Source organism: Trematomus bernacchii, unplaced genomic scaffold (assembly GCF_902827165.1).
Source record: "Trematomus bernacchii unplaced genomic scaffold, fTreBer1.1, whole genome shotgun sequence".
NCBI classification, from domain to species: Eukaryota; Metazoa; Chordata; class Actinopteri; order Perciformes; family Nototheniidae; genus Trematomus; species Trematomus bernacchii.
In genome coordinates this window covers 230741-245072 of record NW_022987675.1, presented here as the reverse complement: position 1 = coordinate 245072, position 14332 = coordinate 230741, and positions in this window count along the sequence as shown.

Genomic DNA, 14332 nt, shown 5'->3' with positions numbered 1-14332 from the left:
CAGACGGAGCTGCTGTTAACGTCGGTGTGTACAACAGAATTGTACCAAAACTACGTCAACTGGCTGCGGTGGGAGACTCCCCTGTGCACATTCTGTGCCCCGCGCACACACTGGAGAACTGCGCAAAATCAGCTGATCACAACGTTCACGCTCTGTGGTCAAGCTGCTGCAGTTTTATTTACAACAAAGTGGAGTAAAACACACAGCTGCAAACTTACTCAGGCTGTTAATGGAAGAGTTTTAAATCAGACAGAGGTGGAAGAAGTGTTACTCAAGTAAAATTAGAAAAGTATTATCATCAAAATCTAGTGAAAGTAGCGACAGTAAAAGTAGTCATTTTGCAGATTGGTCCATTTCATAATAATGTATATGATATGTTTTATAATTATTGATCATTAAAGTGTTTAAAAATTAGTTTGAATGACTTTGTATACTGCAGGGTAGCTTGTGGATTTACTCCAGGTGGAACTAAAGTCTGATTTAACACTTGATTATATTTTCACATCATTCATCCACATCTGTAAAGTAACTAAAGGTATTAAATAAATGTAGTGGAAGAAAAGTACATGATTTACCTCTGAACTGTAGTGGAGTAGAAGTACAAAGTAGCATAAAATAGAAATACTCAAGTAAACTACAAGTATCTTAAATTGTACCTAAGTACAGTACTTGAATAAGTGTACTTTGTTACTTCCCACCTCTGAAATCAGATATGACTTCAAGTCATGTGATAATTTCTTAGTATTTGATCCTTCAACTTGGCCTCAGGAAATGCAAGGACTAAACATTTTTGGCAACAAGTTTTGGAGAAAGCAAATTGGAGGCTTACAAAGAGACAGGGAGGTGCATCTTCATCATCTTCATCATCTAGCATGCAAGAAGTGTAAATAGAGGACAGTGAAGGAGACACTGAGGAGGACAGTGAGGAAGACTGCACTTATTAACACCACGCTTCATGTGGGGTGAGTACCAAACGCTGTCTCCTGGTACTCATCTGAGTAACTCACTCAAAAAGTTATGTGCACACCTGTCTATAATCATTTATACAAGCGCAACTTTGAACATGTACAGCAGTAAAATGCAACATACAAAATAATCAAGAAACAACAAAAATTAAATACTCACAGGGAACATTTTACTGCACCGTCATTACTTTTACATAAGAAGGTGCCGTCAAATGTTCTGTTAATACTTGCATACTTTTACTTAAATAAGGTTTGAATGCAGGATTTAAATTTGTAACAGAGTATTGTAATTCTATACTGTAGGCGTAGTGTATCTGTGAACGATCCCAAATACAATTCCTTGTTTACATTGCAGCTAGTGCTACGCCAGAAGAAAAAACCCTTTTTCATTTTGAACTGGAAGTGGAAAGGGGCTGGGCTACATGAGGTGACTTGAGCCAACACAAATACACAATAGGTGGGACTAAGAAAGATAATGTGAAAATATAAAAACAAAGGCATTAATTATGGCTGCAAAATGTCTCCCATTGTAATGGTGATGAGATTTTTAAATGCTAACACTTAACAGTTTGTTCTGACTGTGTGTTTCCTGTTTCCTGCAGACGTCCAGCAGCTGGTGGTGGTTAAAGAAGAGCTTCTCCCTGACCAGCAGGACTTGAGCACCAGTCTGGACCAGGAGGACCCAGAGCCCCCCCCGCACATTAAGCAGGAACAGGAGGAACTCAGGATCAGTCAGGAGGGAGAGCAGCTTCAGGAGCTGGAGGAGGCTGATATCACCAAGTCCACTTTCACTCCTGACCCTGTGAAGAGTGAAGATGATAAAGAGAAACCTCAGTCCTCTCACACAGCTGCTCAGTCTGTAAGAAAGCTTTTTCACGGACTGGAAATTTAAAGAGAAACATGAGAAGCCACACAGGATAGGAAAAATAGATCTGCAAAGTTTGTGACAAAAGATTTAAATGGCGTAATCGTTGAAAAAGACACAAGAGTGTTGGTAAGGGAATACATTTGTCTATTTTGTATCCTGATGACCTGATGCCGTTACATGTAATACGTTACTCCCTAAGCCTGTTTTCACCCACCTGCAACCGATTCGCTAATAATCACAAATGTTAATTTCTTCGACCCCTTGACTCGACTATTTCTTGTTTAATAATCGTTACATCTCCTCAGGACCAAGTTCCCGTGTCCTGCCCTTCACCTGCTGATCACCCACTGCTCATTTAAGGTGGACTCACCTTTACAAGGGACCAGCTAGTCTTAGTGTCTTAATGCAAACGTTTTGTAAAGTGATGCTAGACCATCAACGTGCTGTTGGGTTGTGTGCTCTCTGCAGGACGGGGTCTGGACTCAAAGATTGTTTATGGTATGAGAGCTTCATTCTGTTTTTGTTGTCTAAACAATGCCAACAGAGCGATACGTCTTCTTTCCAGCAGATGGCATACATGTTACATCATCCAGTTCAACTGTCATCCACATATTAGTGATTCAAAACAGCAATGTGTGAGATATGGCTAGTAATTGACTATTTCAACAGAATGTGAAGAGGTTACAGTCTTGAGGCCATGTCCAATATGTTTATGTTTTGTTTGATTAAATCTACTGAAATGAGCATTCAATGACTAAATTATTCTTAATTACTGTCATTACATCATGGGTTTGCATTGCAATATTAGAACGCATAAAACCCAACTTTATTTCTTCCAAGTTGCAGGTGTTCATTGTTTAGAAGTCCGCTGTGTTTCATCCAAGCGTCCACTTCGTGCTCCGATAATGCTGAAAGTATCTGTTGTATGCTTTACCTGCTCCAGTAACAAAAGTGTAATTCACTGGACAGAGACAAGAGATAGTGGATGGATCCAGAGGAGAACCAGAAGATAGTCCGTATAGAGCAGGGCTTCTCAAACTCCGGACCAAGGTCCGGATCCGGACCGAACTGCAAATCAATCCGGACCGAACCCTGTGTCCCATTATTAAAAAAAAAAAAAAAAAAATCTGATTCTGATAAATTAATGTACATCATCATATACGCGCGTCTTGTGTCTGACGCGTTGTGAGAATAAACGTGCATATATATTTACTTGTGTGCGCGAGCGTGACACGCATAGCAGACCGCAAGTTAACTGCAAGTTTACCTTGACATACTGTATGTATGTATTGAATGTGTGTGTGTATACAGGGGCGCCGTTTACCGACAGGCAAGGCAGGCAAATGCTTGGACCAGAAGGCGGACCCCAAAGAAGGTAGATTAAGAAGGTCCACAGCAACGACAACATGAAACACCCTTTCATTTACTGCAACGACATGTCGGGAAACTCCATGCATAGAGCGCCAAGAAACTGCTTCTTAATTTCAGTTTCGTTTCTCCGCTCGGGGGGGGGGGGGGGGGGGGGGGACTTTACTGGCATTGATCCGGACCAGTGACCTTGTATAAAGTTCACAACTGGACCTTTAATAAAAAAGTTTGAGTACCCCTGGTATAGAGCCTTCAGGTTCTGAAAATGATCAGGGATAGAGCTAGAAAAAAACTCCAAAAACCTGAATAGAGCTAGAAGATAGCCAGAACAAAGCCAAGAAAGACCCAGTAGGAAGACAGGAAGGAGCCACAAGAGTTTGTATTCTTTATTTTTTAATATTCAAGCTCTTCTCTTAAGATATTATAACTTCCTATCTCAACATGTATCCTTTTATGCATTAAAAAAATCTTACATTTTTGCTGCCAATTATTGAGATTGTTTCACAGCTTTATCTTAAATATTTAGACTTTTTTTCTATACATATAGATTACATAGAGTGGCGAAGTCCCTCCCCTTCCGGTGGACCTCCATGGGACCTTATTTCGGAAAAATTATGTATTGAAGTCAAAGGAGAGAGAAAGATTATCTTTCGATCCCCTTTGAATTGTGCCACGAATTACACATATGATGTTTGTCAATTTAAGTCAAAAAAAATAATATATGTCGTAAAACTGTGAAGTAACACATTTGTTTGTGTGAAACGCTAAATGAACTACATCTCCCGTCTCGCACAATAACACACGTCACCAAGATGGCCGTCACTGCTGTCTTGTCAAAAAAAGGATTGACTACCCTCACTATGAATGTCATGCAAAGCTGCCTGCCTGCCTGCCTGCCTTCCTTTGATTCTCTCTGTACTGCCTGGTCTTTTTAATGTTTAATGTCAACCATTTGTGCAGATAGCATGAAGTGCAAAAGATCGCCGATGCTAATGTAGCGTTAGCATTAGCCTTTCTGCCCTGGGATTAAATTGTGTATTATAGAATGATCACACCGGTGACAGTAAGGGTTCACGAAATATGACTACTACTCTTACTGTTTAACATTTTGGGTTACTTAATGTTACTTCATGTTAAGGCTAATAAAAATGACAAGGCTGTAATGCTAACTAACGTGCTAGCTACTAGCTATGTAGCTAACTTGATCAAGCCACTCCTGGTCCTTTCATCAGACGGGAAGCGAAAGAACGAGCAAGACCCATTGCTGGTATGATAACAACCTGGTACTAAGCACACAGGCATCTTGTTAAAGTTATCTTATCTTAGCCAGCGCCATATAGATAGATTATATCTATATGGCGCTGATTTTAGCTATCTCTTAGTGGAGGAAAACAATTGTGACATCACTTACGCGACTCTGGGATTTGTAGTCTTTCTAGTTGCGTATTTTTCATAGTCTTATATTTCAACAGTTTTACGACAAACTGTGACTTTTTTGACATGAAAATAATTGTTTAAAATTGACAAACATCATATGTGTAATTCATGGCACAATTCAAACGGGATCGAAAGATACGTTTTCTCTCCCCATTGACTTCAATGCATCATTTTTCCGAAATAAGGTCCCATGGACCGCAAGTAGATGGGCGTGACTTCGCCACTCTATAGGATGAACAGCACGATCCACTCTGCTGGATTCTGCCCAAATCGGCTCAAAATGCATGCAAACATCTCGCTTTATCCATACTCCTGCAGTTGTATTGTTCTGGATTCATAGTGAAGTGTATTAGATGTTCTGCACTCGTATTGTTATGTATTTAAAGGTGGGGTAGGTAAGTTTGAGAAACCGGCTCGAGATACACTTTTTGTTATATTCCATGGAATGCTCTTAACATCCCGATAGCAATGAATATCTTAAGTGCTTTGACAAAAAAATCCATGCAAAAATGTCATCTGTGGAAGCTGTAGTACTGAAAAAAGCACGACCAATCATTTTAGCCGGCCCGGCTAAAATAACTGGATGGCCTACCTGCCTGTCAGCCTTCCATCTGTGCACAAACTTATCTCGTGCCCTCATTGGTCATGTGCACGTTCGTGTGTGTTGGAGGAGGGGCTCTGTAAGGAAGTGGCAGATTTTTTCCGGCTGTGTATTTTCAAATTCCAACGCACTCGAGCTGGTTTCTCCAAAATGACCTACCCCACCTTGAATATAAAGTGAAATACCCATAAAGTCAGAAAAGAAAAGAGTCTCACTTAAGGTTGATAGGTAATAGATTAAGCGCGGTGAATCAGCTTAGAAACAGGAAGTGCTCAAACGTTTGTGTGAGGTTATCAAATTTAGCAGTGATTCCATGTCAGCCACAGCTTGTCACAAAAAATCTTACTGATAGTGTATTTAACAAACTTAAACTAGCTTTATTAAATGTCAGGTCTTTGGCAGGAAAAACATTTTTAATCAATGATTTTATCACTGAGCACAATCTCGATTTTATGTTTTTAACGGAAACTTGGATTGAACAAAATAACAGTGCAGCTGTTCTTATCGAATCAACCCCTCCCAACTTTAGTTTTATGAGTCAGGAAAGAATGCATAAGAAAGGGGGTGGAGTTGCTATTTTGTTCAATGATTCCCTTCAATGCAGGAAGACATCTTATGGGGACTTTGCTTCTTTTGAATATGTGGCCCTTCAGCTGAAATGCTCCTCTCGAGCTCTGTTCCTAAATATCTATAGACCACCCAAATACTGTGCAAGCTTTTTTGATGATTTTACTGAACTGCTGTCTATAGTGTGTATTGACTTTGACCGTCTAGTCATTGTTGGTGATTTTAACATCCATGTTGACAACCCCCAGGACAGAGGGGCTAAAGAACTGTTTTGTGTTCTTGATAACTATGGACTGACTCAGCATGTGGCGGAGCCCACGCACAATAAGGGGCACACTCTGGACTTAATTATCTCAAAGGGTCTGAATATCTCAAAGGTTGTGGTGACTGATGTTGCACTCTCTGATCATTCCTGTGTTTTCTTTGAGAGCTCTATTTCTGTTCACAAAAATGTTCAGAAAGAGGTAACCACAAAGCGATATTTAACTGAAAATACTAGGGAAATGTTTACTCATAATTTTTCATCCACACTCTCCCCTGCTAACATCTCAGTAAATGAGCTAGTAGATCATTTTAATTCAAAAATTAAAAATGTTATAGATGCCATTGCTCCAACTAAGTTAAAGGAAGTGATTGGCAAGAAAATATCTCCATGGAGAAAGGCCATGACCGTGAGAACAGAAAAAAGAGAGTGTCGAAAAGCTGAACGTAGGTGGCGAAAAACAAATCTCCAGGTTCACTTTGAAATCTATAAAGAGAGACTTGGCCTTTATAATTTGGAATTGAAAAACGCACGACAGTCTTTCTTCTCTGACATCATTACCAAAACAAAAACAACGCACGTGCCTTGTTTGCTACCGTCAACAGACTAACTAACCCCCCAGTGTCAGTAGCATCTGAATTTCTATCCACCAGGGCATGCAATGATTTTGCCTCCTTCTTCACTGACAACATTCAGAAAATTAGACAAGCAGTCAGTGCCTCTGCATCAGGTACAGCAAATGTGTTGTCCCTGTGTCCACCTAATATCAATTCAAACACCATGACACAATTCCATCAGATTAATGATAAAGACCTAGAGGACATTATTCAACTTCTGAAATCCTCCTCCTGCTGCCTTGATATTATTCCAACAGGATTTAAAAAAAATGTTTTTCATTGCATGGCCTCAGATCTACTTCATATAGTAAACGCATCTCTTCACTCAGGTATTTTTCCAGAGGCCCTGAAAACTGCAGTCATTAAACCGCTCTTAAAAAAGAATAATCTAGATGCTTCAGTAATGAACAATTACAGGCCCATATCAAACCTGCCATTTCTAGGTAAAATCATTGAAAAAGTAGTTTTTCAACAGTTGAGTAACTTCTTGCATTTAAATAACTCTTTCGATGTGTTCCAGTCAGGCTTTCGTCCAAACCACAGCACTGAGACTGCTCTTGTAAAGGTCTTCAATGACATCCACTTAAACACAGACAGTGGCAGAACTTCAGTGTTAGTATTATTAGATCTCAGTGCTGCGTTTGACACTGTTGACCACAACATATTACTAGACCGACTAGAAAACTGGGTGGGACTTTCGGCAACAGTTCTAAATTGGTTTGAGTCCTACTTAAAGGACAGAAAAAACTTTGTTTCTATAGGTAAATACACATCTGAGTTGACAAATATGACATGTGGGGTACCTCAAGGCTCCATCTTGGGGCCTCTTTTCTTTAACATCTACATGCTACCACTGGCTCAGATAATGAAAAACAACAAAATAAGTTACCATAGCTATGCGGATGACACATTTACGTAACAATTTCACCAGGAGATTATGCTCCAATTCAAACACTGAGTAAGTGCATTGAACAAATCAATGACTGGATGTGTCAGAACTTTCTCCAATTAAACTAAGATAAAACTGAGGTAATGGTTTTTGGAGCCAAGGCAGAACGTATACAAGTTAGCGCTGAGCTTCAGTCTGCAATGTTCAAAACAACAGATAAAGCCAGAAATCTAGGTGTAGTCATGGACTCTGACCTGAGTTTCAAAAGTCACATTAAAACAGTTACTAAATCAGCCTACTATCACCTAAAGAACATACCTAGGATTAAAAGACTAATGTCACAGCAGGATTTGGAAAAACTTGTCCATGCTTTTATCTTCAGTAGACTCGACTACTGTAATGGTGTCTTTACAGGTCTCACTAAAGAATCTATTAGAAAGCTGCAGCTGATTCAGAACGCTGCTGCTCGAGTCCTCACAAACACTAAGAAAGTGGATCACATCACTCCTGTTCTGAAGTCCTTACACTGGCTTCCGGTGTGTCAAAGAATAGATTTCAAAATACTGCTGCTGGTTTATAAAGCTTTGAATGGTTTAGGCCCAAAATACATGTCTGACCTACTGCTAAATTATGAACCATCCAGAACTCTCAGGTCTTCAGGGACTGGTCAGCTTTCTGTCCCCAGAGTCAGAACTAAACATGGTAAAGCAGCGTTCAGTTATTATGCTCCAAATATCTGGAACAAACTCCCAGAAACCTGCAGGTCCGCTGCAACTCTTACTACTTTTAAATCCAGGCTGAAGACTTTTCTTTTTGCCGCTGCTTTTAATTGAACTATTAACATCTTAAACTGCACTGTAACTTTTATCCATGTATTTTTTCTTTTAATGTTTATTTTATTATCTTTTCTTTTTAATGACTGATTTTAAATGCCATTTTCTTAATGTCTTCCATTTTTGTAAAGCACTTTGAATTGCCTTGTGTTGAAATGTGCTATATAAATAAACTTGCCTTGCCTTGCCTTGCCTTGCCTTGCCTTAAGGAAAAAGGTTCTTCATTTGCACATAAACATGGTCAAATATTTAAAGTTGTGACCAGATGGTGTCGCCCTAATCCGTGTATCTACGGTCCATTTGTTTTTCTTTATTACACAAGTTAGCGGAAGAGCATCTGAGAGGCCTTTTCGTTTTTGTTGTTTTACCTTACTAAATGGTCTAATGCTCATTGGAGCGAGGGGCGGGGCGAAACTCGCGGAAGTGATTTCAAAACAAAAGCCCTCGTTTGCTTGGAACGGTGATAATATTATAAACGAGGTGAATTTAGCGATCACAACGAAAACGGCCAAGACACATATTGAGCCCAGAAAATGAATGTTATTAAGGGCTGTAAATATAATAGGCCTGTGTCTAAAATGGACAACATTATTTGTTAGGAGATTTAAACTATACAGCGATTCTGCACTGCGGTCACTCAGCCGTCTCTCGAGTTTGTTTTTTCAAATCAGCTGCTCTTCATGTGATGCATGATGGTATCTGGGTTCATATCTTGAAGCTACCTTCCAACATTTCAATTTGGAACAGATATAAAGAGTTATAATAGTCTCCTTATATCTATAGTAAGTATAAGACGGGGACCTCACAGAATTGTCCAATATGTGAGACTCATGTAGGGACTAGGCTGCATTGCAATAAAGGAATGCAGCAAAACTCAAGTATTTTGGAGGGCAACATGTGCAAACATCACTACAGCAATCGGTCAACAGGTGTCAGTAGAACCTCTATTGTGTCTGCTTGGATATGGCCCTAGTCCTCTAAAACAGTGGTTCCCAACCTTTTTCAGTCAGGCCCCCCTTGGGTGATTGGAAATATTTTCGAGCCCCCCCTAACCCCGTTCCCACTTAGATTGTTAGAATTCAATGTATATAGTTGTACGAACATTACATTTTCTCTGCTAATAACAAGACAAAAATATATATCATTATATATTTTATTATGGATTGAACATGAACAGAAGTGCTTGTATTGGCAGATGATCGTGTGCCACTGTGAAATAATGAGGCCTAATTGAAACAATTACAAATACTGCTTATCGATCCGGTTCTTTAACAATATTTTGATTTTTGTTATTTTTTTAAGGGAAGAATGAAATAAATTGGAAACAGAATTAACATTGATTTCTTGTATGTATAGTGTGGATTATGGGCTGCTAGCACACATGACATACCTGCAGTGGTGGTAGTAACTAAGTAGATTTACTCAAGTACTGTACTTATATTGAGGTACTTAAAGCTCCCATGTCATGCTTTTCCGGTTATTACCCGTCCCCTTGTGTGTTATGAAGGTTTTTATGCATGTAAACGGTGTGCAGAGTCAAAACCCTCAAAGTACACCCTGTAGCGAGTAAAACTCTAACACAGAAAATACCTCCCCAAAACGCCTCGTTGGAGATACGTCACTGCCCATTTGATTCTTCTGGGTACCGCATGATGTCATGCGGTAACCGGAACGAAATGGACCAATCCCGAAGAGCTATGGCCACACCCAGCGGCGCTGGCCGCACCCTTTGCCAGCCTAACATTTACTGTTGGAAGCTCTGGTTCAGTTCACAATCGATCCAGTCATGCCAATGCCAAGGACCTGTTTCCTGAAATGTGAGGAGAAATCTGAGCTGTTTGTCCTACCGACGGAAGAACCACGACTGTTACGGTTTTGTATTTATGTTTTCATTTTCCACCTTTTGTTTTGAAATGTTTTCCTCCTTGTGTCTTCTCTGTTCCTTCTTCCTGTGTTTGCCTTCCTGTCGTTAGTTTCCCTGGTGTGTCTGATTGTCTGATTGTGTTCACCTGTTGCCCTTGTGTTTCTGCCTCTCTTACCCCAGCTGTGTCTTGTCTTGTGATTACCCCTCCCTGTATTTAGTCTTGTCTCTTCCTGTGTTCCCCTGTCGGTTCATTGTTGGTTTTTCCTGTCTCCCTCCATGTCAGTCACGGTTGTCTCTCCTGTCTCCCTCCATGTTGGTCACGGTCAGTTTTTGTACAACCTATGTGTTTCATGCCATGTTTTTGTTCAGCTTTTAAAATAAAGCTCGCTTTTTGTTTCGAGACCTTTTTACCTTTTTTTGTAGTCTGCATTTGGGTCCTACCCTTTCCACGCATCCTAACAACGACGAAGTCAGTGGTTGAAATTTATTTTTAACACTGTTCCTTCAGAAGTTCGAAGAACCGGCATTTCACAGATGAAAGCTTCGAAAACATTGCCCAGTTTGAGGCCGGATATGCACAGCTTGTTTGGACCGTTTGGAGCAGGGGAAGATTCGGGTACACAACCTGTAAGTTTGCATTGTTATTTGTGTATTTATCAAACAAGACTGTTTAAATGTATAAACTGTGTCGGACTGCTAAGCCATTGACACAGTGCTAACTGTGCTAACTAAGTTGCTAGCGTTTCCATATATCAACTCTAATATCAGCAGATGGCCTTGCATACATGTATCTCCTAGCAGGAGAATGTCTGCATTCACACACGAAATACTCATAGACAGTATACTCCGGGTGATTTGCCGTACGGTCAGTCGCGAAACGTAATTACATTATAGCTGGCGTAGCGTGTATGCTACCGAGCTAACCAACGGAGCTAGACATGGGTTTGCTCTGTAAAACACGTTCTTGCTAGCCTAATATGAATCACTAGCTTTTGTTCATAGTGGTTTTATTACACTAAACAAGCTCAGCTCATACAGTATACTCCGGGTGATTTGCCGTACATTTTGACAGTACATGTACATACTGCATGTATAGCTAACGAAGCTAGCTATACATGCTAGCGCAAAAACAATGTATTCATGACCGTTACAATGTATGACCGAACGTAGCAGACTACCCGTATAAGATTGCAATTATAAACACGTTATTGCTAGCCTAATATGAACCCCTAGCTTTTGTTCATAGTAGTTGTATTACTCTACATTATAGTTGCCGTTCCTCCGAGCTAACGTTCATATCGTGTTAGCTACCAAGGAAAACAAAGCTAGGTTAGCATATTAGCTGGCAAGCTGTTCATTAGATTGATTAGATAGATCCACACTCCTACCACAACTACTACTAACGAATCTAAAACAACTAAGTTTCTCTAATATTTTGTGATTTGCATTTGATTTCGTCCAGCCAGGTCCTGCCGGACAATACATGACGGGACTACCACACTGATGCATCGTCCTAAAAAGCCCCGGCTGCTATAGGCAAGATGCCGACAACAGGGAGTAATTGACGATATACCGTGTATATATGTATATTTACGTTCATTTTGTACATTTCTAAAAATAAAGTTTAATGGAAATACTTAGTAGGCCTATCCTTTCTTCCCTGAATTATTTGCTCCTATAACATATCATTCATATATAGCAAACCATGATTTGATTTCTCATCAAACAGTAGTAGTTTATAACGGGTAAAAATAACTTACTCTTTGTTATGACCGGCTCGTAGGCCACAACGGAAAGACAAGGAGACATACACGAGTTTACAAAACCACGGCACATTTATTGTGGTAAATGCAGAGATAGGTGGTCGAGGGGAGAGGATCGCTGAGCCGCTTTGGAGAGAGAGAGGGGCCGCCGTGTGACTCCGGACAGCTGGCTAGCACCTCGGCTCCGGCCAGGTGTCCGTGATCGCGCTGATTAGCCTCTTCAGCTCCACCCCATCGTAAGACAAAGGCCCTGGGGCCGTCACACTCTTCTATAACAACAGTTGTAGGTACAGTTTGGTTAGTTAGCGTATAAAATATACGACTGTACCGACGCCATTATAAGACTGATGTTCCGCTGAGAGCAGCCGGAAAAAGCACTGTTAGACATGGGCGGAGCCTCTCTGGTGGTTGACTAATCAGAACAGAGTGGCCGAGCTGACCAATCGGAGCACACTAGGCTCACAGAGCTCCAACGAGTCGTTAAGTGGAGAGAGTGAATACTGCTGAATACACATACTTGACAGAGATGCTGTATGCGAAACCAATGTGAGTTTGGAAAATTGCACAGTATATATCTATTTTAGTATACCTCAACAATGTAATTATGATCAGTGGAAATGGCCATGACATGGGCCCTTTAAGTATTTCCACTTTTGCTTCTTTGTAATTCTGCTCCTCTATATATATTTAATACCTTTAGTTACTTTACAGATGTGGATTAATGATGTGAAATATAATCAACTCTTAAATCAGACTTTAGTTACACCTGGAGTAATTTCACAAGCTTCCCTGCAGTATACTACTTTTACTTAAAGTGGACCTATCATGCTATATTTAAATGATATATTGTAGGGCCATACCTATATAAGGTATATTTATACGTTTCTGTTTTCAAAATACCAAACAGATCATGCATTTTAGCCATGCCTCATTTCGCTCTATGTGCTGTTTGCTGTCTACGGGTCTGATTCTGCTGACCACGCCCCCCTGCAGGAGAGGGGAGACGTGCTCTGATCAGCTGCTGGGCTGTCAGAAGAGGGGGAGAAAAAGAGATCTCCGTCCTCCGTGTTTTATTATATAGAGTCGTTATTCATTTGTTTTAAAGCTCAATAAATAACAAAGAAGACCTTTGACCGGCACTTTTCTAATTTTGTCCGGAAGATTTAAACTTTAACGGACATCTTGACCGGCGAAACAAACTGAAACTGAAACTCTGCCGCACGGTCCCCTCGTTCCTTGGAAGAGGCGGAGAGGTGGGTGTTTGTCATCTGCTGGTGGACTAACCGGAGAGAATTACAGTGCTTGCCTCGACGGGGAGGGATTGCATTGAATTAAAGCAGTGAGAGCAAACGCTTGCCTCGGGGAGGGAGAAAAAAAGCCACAGCGGAGAATAAACAGAAGGGTAACCATGGTAACTATGGGCGGGAAGTCTTCTTCGCTGCTTTTGTGGCAGACTACAGCGCCACTTACAGGCCTGGCATATGTACTACAGCGTCTCCAGCGCTTTCGAGCGGCAATGGCCGGCCGTGGCCCAACCCCACATTCCCCTGATAGGTGGAGAGTTGGCCCAATAGCCGTAGCGCCACCGTCCTGACGTCAGGACAGTGTTCAAATCTGGATCAGTTTTTATCAGATCTGTTGCAGCCCCTTTTTTTAGAGATTTGGGTATGGAGGAAAATAGAGAGGGTTGTGTTTTCTGACACTTGGTGAGTTCCCTGGAACACCGGGGACACATATTCATGTATAAAAGACGTACAAAAGTGCATTTTGCATGATAGGTCCCCTTTGACTCAAGTACTTGATCTGAGTACTTCTCCCACTCTAAACGTAATTGGGGCAAGTTGAAAACGGTGCATTTCTCCGTATGAATATGATGCCTTTTGGCCAGCTGATGGACAGATCGCTCGTGTTCCCCCCCCCCCCCCCCCCCCCCCCCAGGTTGGGAACCACTGCTCTAAAACATCATGAGGATGTTGTTCAGTCTGAATGCTGGCCAGGAAAGCCATCATGGTGAAATGGGTCGGGGAGGACCCCCCCCCCCCTCTCCATGTGGAAGACACTGAGGTATTGAATCTGGAGATAATGAAACTCTGTCTGGATGGAAGGTCGAATGTTTCCCGACAGAAGTGCTTTATTGAGCAGCAGAAAAGCACATGTTGCTGGCTTGAAGTCCGGGAAGAGAAGGGAAGAAGAGAAAAGAGGGCACACAGTAGGTATACAGTAGGTACAGTCAACATATGTGTCCGTGCGGAAACAATACCCCCAACCCGGAGTTCCATGAGTGAATTATGTAACATG